Raw genomic sequence first — 6,546 nt, 5'->3', positions numbered from 1 at the left:
CGTTTTTAAATCCTTGTCTTGATGCGCTGAAGAAGCCCCACGGAATTACATCTCTCAACATTGATCATTAGGATGTCCTAGATTTGTCACTTGTTCATGTGGTAGGTTATCATTGAGGGGAGAGTCAACTGACAATGGCCGTATCATGAGAAAATTTGCTAAGATCTGTCCCTTAATAGCATGAAGAGGCATAAACGTTATATCAAATTGTAACAATATCATCGAACATCTTACTAACCTACCAGAAAGCATTGGTCGGGTCATCAAGTATTGCAGTGGATAAAACTTTAACATAAGGTTGACCTTATGAGAAAGCATGTAATGTCTAAGCTATTGGGCGGCAAGGATCAAGCTAGACAATGCTTCTCAATAAAGGGATACTTTACCTTCGCTTGTATCAAATGATGATTTAAGTAGTAGAAAGCATTTTCCTTACCCTTGTCATTGACTGAGCTAATAGGGCTCCAAGGGATTCATCTAAGGCTAATCTAACTGAGGCTAGGCTTGCTAATATAGGAGGTGTCATTAAGTATTTTTAATAATTTCAAAGGCCTATTGACATTTTTCGTCCCAAGTAAACTAAGCATCCTTTATAGTCAACACAGAAAAAAGTTGACACTGTCCCAACATATTAGATATAAAGCATCTCAAATAAGCCACTTTCCCTTGAAAGGATTGTATTTGTTTCAAGGATTTGGGTGGCGACATTTCAAAGTTGAGCCTAATCTTCTCTGGATTGATTTCAATTCCACGGTGATGAACAACAAACCCCAAAAACATTCCTGAGGTGACATCAAAGGCACATTTTAAGGAATTCATTTTAAGATTAAATTGTCGCACTCGTTCAAAGATAATCCTCAAATCGTATAAGTGGTCTTCCCTTTATTTCAATTGATGAACAAACTATTCACACAACACTCGACTTGGTTGTGAATGAGTTTGTCAAAGATTTTCATCAGGGCTTGCTGATATATTGCTCCAGTATTCTTTAATACAAACTGCATCATCGTATAACAATATATTCCAATTGGTATTTTGAAAGCTGTAAGGGTTGCATCTTCTGGTGCCATCTTAATTCGGCTATACTCAGATGATCCATACATAAATGAGAAGTTTGCATGAGATGATGCAATATCTACCATTAATTTAAAGATTAGTAATGAGAACACATCCTTTAGGCAACTTTGTTCAAGTCTTTAAATCAACACAGACTCAAATTTGTTCATTGTTCTTCTTGACCGACACTATATTAGCTAACCATGTTGGGTATTGTTCTTCTCACACAAAGTTAGAATATATTAACTTCATGACTTCAGTGGTGACTTGTTGATCGATCTGAAGTCACATCTGCCTTAGAGCTTGTTTGATCAGAGCCATGGTTGGATACTCCAAATCTATGAACTGCAACCTCTTGTGCTAAACCAGGCATCTCATCATAGCTTCAAGTTCAACAACCTCTGAATTCTGATAATAACTTGACCAATTTTGTAGACTCCTCATCACTTAATAGGAAACTAATGAAGGTAGGCCTAGGGTCATCTTCAGTCCCTAGATTGATCTCATTTATTTCATTCATAGTTGATTTGATTTCTTTTTTTAAATTTTTGTGGAGCATCCACTATCTGGGACTCTTTGGCACCATCTTCCACTTCAAGGAAGTCTTCCTATGAACTACTTATAATAACCAAACAAAAGTTTATGTTATCGACTAGCCCTACCCTGTCGAATCCACCTCCTTCTCCCATTTCCATAATTCCTCAAAAAGGTGTAGCCTACATTTCAACATTTTTTTTGGGCACAAAGCCATGTTGAACAAGTATTTGAACACACATAAAGTACCATCCAATAGGTAATTCCATTAACACATTAGAAGTATCTTTTTCTAGTTTTGCATTGACTTCAAAACTAAAAAAAGGTGAACCATTATGGAACTTAATCAGTTTCATGCCCACACTTCTTACTTTCTTCACCTCTAAAACCTCAACTTTAGAAGAATGAATTGGGTTAAAGTCAAGGTTTGTACATAGTGGTTAACCTTAAAATATGGTTAACCTTATCATGCATTGACTCATACTTAGTTCCTTCTTCCTCCTCTAACGAGATAAAAAATTGAGGCTTCCTTTCACTTGTTGTTATTGTGTTCTTCTCTATCTCTTCAATCTCATAACTCTCTTTCAAGTCAATGTTGATAGTCCAATTTCTCTGTTTAACAATCCTACTAACTCTTCCTTACCCTTGTCCCCTGCCTTGCTCTTGGATGCGACGGCTAAATGAGCTTCCACCCTCTTGTTGAAAAGGAACGGTAGAAGATTGTTGAACTGAAATTCAGAAAATTTGAATATGCTACCCTTGTAATCCTTTTGAATCTTTGACTTAATTCAGTACAATGTCTCTGGAGAATATTGTTTTATTTAGGAGAACATAGTAGGTGGCATCCTATTGAATGTCTATCTCATGTATTGAGAACGGTTGTCAATCCCCCTTTGCACAACATTCTTGACCTTCTTCATAGTATTTTATGCACTGAAATAGAGATGAAGGGACCATCTTATACTCATGAATCCAAGGTTGATTCAGTAGGCCTTTTGAATGAAGTTTCTTAATAGATCATATGAAATTTTATGTATGTCACTAGTCACCGATGCTCATTGATAGTGTTATCAATCTAATGGCTCTTCTTCTTTCCTGATTAAATCCTCTAAGCATCATTTTATCAGTTGTAAGGTGAATGTCCATGTCTAAGTAAGCTAATGTTCGTGGTTTCATCATGTTGATTGATTCTTCTGGATCCATTGTCTCTCTAGAGAGTGTGAATCTTCTAATGTTGATTGAAATGTATAAGGTTGGTTGTGGTCAGCGGTGTTGAGCAACAAGTCTTCGTCTGTTAAGGTCACGCAAGACTGTTCTCTTAATGAACAAATCTCTTCTAAGGATGTGCTAGTCAATTGTGCTAAGCAAATTTCCAGATCAAGTAAGGCCTTTATTAGTGCTTCTCTTATCTCCTTTGATAGGATAAGAGCGTTTTAGATGCTTAGTCTGGCAAGCAACTTTTAAATATGGGCTAGTACATTATACTCCACTTTGTTATTAATTCATCCAGTTTTCTCTTGGGTAGGTGCTTCTTCTGTTGGTAGGATTAACACTCCTTGAATGGCTACTTGCTTTCCCTTATTTTTTAGAGGCGCCCTTCGGAGCAATACTTTGTCGCTTCTTAAATTTACTTCTATCATTTCCTCCACGAGATTAGCTACTTTGGGAACGAAAAGATACAAAATGGAGAGCTAAAAGAATGGAAAAAAAGATGGCCTAACTAACTCACACACAATAACGAAAACCTCATACTCCAATCTAGAGAAAGATGAATACCTCCGCTACTCCTAAAGCATGCCCACACCTGGCCCAGGTCACCCACACCCATGGCTTAGCGCATCCATTTACTATGTCTTGGTTTGAAAGCTAGCACTCCTATGCTCCACATCTTGCATCTTTTACCTTCCTAGATTAGCGCCCCCACCCATATTTTAGATCCCCCATACCCCTGTCGACCAGGAGGCAATGCACCCAAAACAAGTCATGGGCACAAGCGTACCCCACATGCATAATTTGGATTTGGGAAAGATTTCTTACCTTCGTCAAAACCCCAGTAATAAAATCTATACTTACAATGATGAGATAAATCTTATGGAGAGTAATTTTTTGGGTTATAATTTTTATTTTTTTATACTTGTTTTCTTTAAATAGTTTCATATTTTTCCATCTCATGTCGAGTAGCTAGATTCCTTTCATTCACTTATGATGTAAGGGTTGGATAATTTTTTATGGTTTTCTACATGTTTTCTCCCTACAAATATTATAAGTGCTTTGACTGTATGCATGTTATTGTGTTAGCCTTCAAAACATAGTTTACTCCTAATCTGTCCCATAAGTATGTTAAAAACTCTTATGATCTATGACATGTAATCAACAACTAGTGGAAAGAGTAGGTTAACACACAATAACTTAGTAGAAAAAACATATTTCCATTAATGTATTGTAACCTAGATAGATGATCCGAAAAGTTCTGGGATCCACTGCATGGTTAAGTCCTACTCAACCATATTATGGTTCTCAACTTATCTTGTGACCTAGAAATAGGTTAAAAAGAACATTATCCCTGGTTAGAAACTATTACTAAGAGGATTTCTTCAGAAAATCATATAAAAATACAACACCTCAGTCACCAAAGCATGAGTCTTACCCTCTGTGAAGTACACTCAAGACTCTTGCTTTTAGTTTCATGTTTTTGTTGTTAGTTATGTGTTCTATTTTGCTTGGATTGGCACCGCAACACCTACATTGGTGTCAGGGCATCAACTAATGCCTTAAACATCTTAAAGAGGCATCAAGGTACTAGACCTTTTAGGGATGTGATACCATGATAGTGTTGGTGTGTTCCAAGGGACTCTTCACATCACATGCAGAGCTACAATACTAGTATTGGCGCCATGGCACCGTACAACTCTTTAAAACTTTCACGTGAGGCAAGGTGGCTATACAAGCATGGGCCTAAGAAGACTTTAATTGAGCACATCAACCTCAATAGTGAGTCAAATATGATACCAACAGTGTTAGATTAACTTTGATTAATAGTGTTTTATGTTAACTTCTTATTTATATTGTTCAAATTTTTTATCCTACTCCTAATGTTTGTGAGTAATTTTAAAGGTTTCTTAATAAAATCTCTTAGGAATAATCTTCCCTTAAATAAAATATTCATTAATAATCTTGGTTTAAAGCCCGTAGTCCCCTTTCTGAAGTAGGTTTGGGTTGTAAATCAATTATAATATGACTTGTGCTATCTCTTTTAAATTATTGTAGAATTTTAGAATGGTTTCTAGTTGGCATGCCAAATTTATGAGAAATAAATATTGTCACGATAAATATTATGTTACTTGTGTTTATAAAGCGGATGATTCGCCCATTTGGAAAAGCTTTAATCTATAAAATGTAAAGCATAATCCCTTTTTAATTCTCCTTCTACTTCTTCTATTAAATTATCTAATTTTATGGTTAATAGTGATTATGATAAATATAAAACTAAGGATGTTCCTCCTAATGAGTTAGTTAATTTAGTTATGAAAATTTATTTTGATTCTTCTACTAAAGATCATATTTTATTTAAATCTTTGAATTTTGGTTTGGTTTCACGTCATGATGTTTGCATGTATTTCAAAACAATCTTGATTATACTTATTCTTGTAATCTCATGTGGGATAAGTTTTTCACTACTTTATATTATATCATGTGCTAGAAAATTTTCATAATTTAATTCTTATGTGATTGTATCTTCCGGAAAAAAAGAAATTTTACTCTGATTCAAAATGACAATGTTTTTATCAACTGGAGAATACTAAATATCTATTTTTAATGGTTTTATAGTTATTATAATTTTGATTTGGACGGTTGATTTCTTGCAAGTTTTTATCTGGAGGTAATTTTCGGTTTTGGCCATGGTGGTGTTCTTGTGTTTGGAATTTTCAGGCAGCCAAGGTGGTCGGTCGGCTAGAGGAAAGTCACCATCCCACTAAGGATGGTCAGCAGTGGGCAGATGTGAAGCCAATTGGGTTGTGCATGGGTAGAGGTGCTTAATTAAAATAGATGTGGATTCAAATTTAATCAATTCTTAACATAAATCAAATCTAAAACATCTACTCTTGTAATCAGATCATCAGATGGTCAACGTTTAATGTGATTGAACCATCTAACATGACTCTCTAAAATTTTGTCCGCCACTAGAGCCACACCAACCGTATCACGGATATATTTATTTTGCATTTTGTATCTAAGTGTAAAGCCACTCATCCTCCTAATCTTTCTCATCTCGGCAACACTTAGCTTAGTTTCATGCTTCTCTTTTAAAGGCCAACAACTATAATGCTTTTCTTCTCATAATGATAGATTACTCTTCAGTTTATCTTTAGTCAAAGACTTCACAATTTTATAAATATATAATTATGTTTTTTTATTGTTCTTATTAGTTAATTTTTCATCTAATTCTATCGTTGCACTATTAAGAAGATCTAATTTTATGTTTGTGGTTTTAACTTTTCAAAAAATACGACCTTAAGGAGTTTTAGTTCCTTTAGAGTCTTGTATTGCGAGTGTGGATTGAAGTGTTATCTACTTGTTTCATGATTCATGAATAGAAAATAACTCTGGAAGAAAATTTGAAGTGTGTAGATGAATAGAACAACAAATGATTGTAACTTTTTTCGATAGCCCGATCAGTTAGACAATTCTATCCGAGATAGTGATGAGGTGGGATATTGTCTTTGAAGAAGAATTTATCTCGTAAAATCGATCTTCTACAATTCAAAATCAATATCATGATTATGTTAATTGTTGTTTTAATATTTTTATTTTTTATTTATGATGTTGTGTTGCTCATTGTTAGGTGAGATATCAATTATATGTATAATATTTAAAGTTATGAATTTTTTAGGAATTTTGAATGAATTAATATTTTTATTTGTAAGTTATTGAACTTGAACTGATTATCTTATAAAC

This window comes from Phalaenopsis equestris, unplaced genomic scaffold, assembly GCF_001263595.1.
Source record: "Phalaenopsis equestris unplaced genomic scaffold, ASM126359v1 Scaffold000887, whole genome shotgun sequence".
In the NCBI taxonomy this organism is placed as follows: domain Eukaryota; kingdom Viridiplantae; phylum Streptophyta; class Magnoliopsida; order Asparagales; family Orchidaceae; genus Phalaenopsis; species Phalaenopsis equestris.
This window is presented reverse-complemented; position numbering follows the sequence as displayed.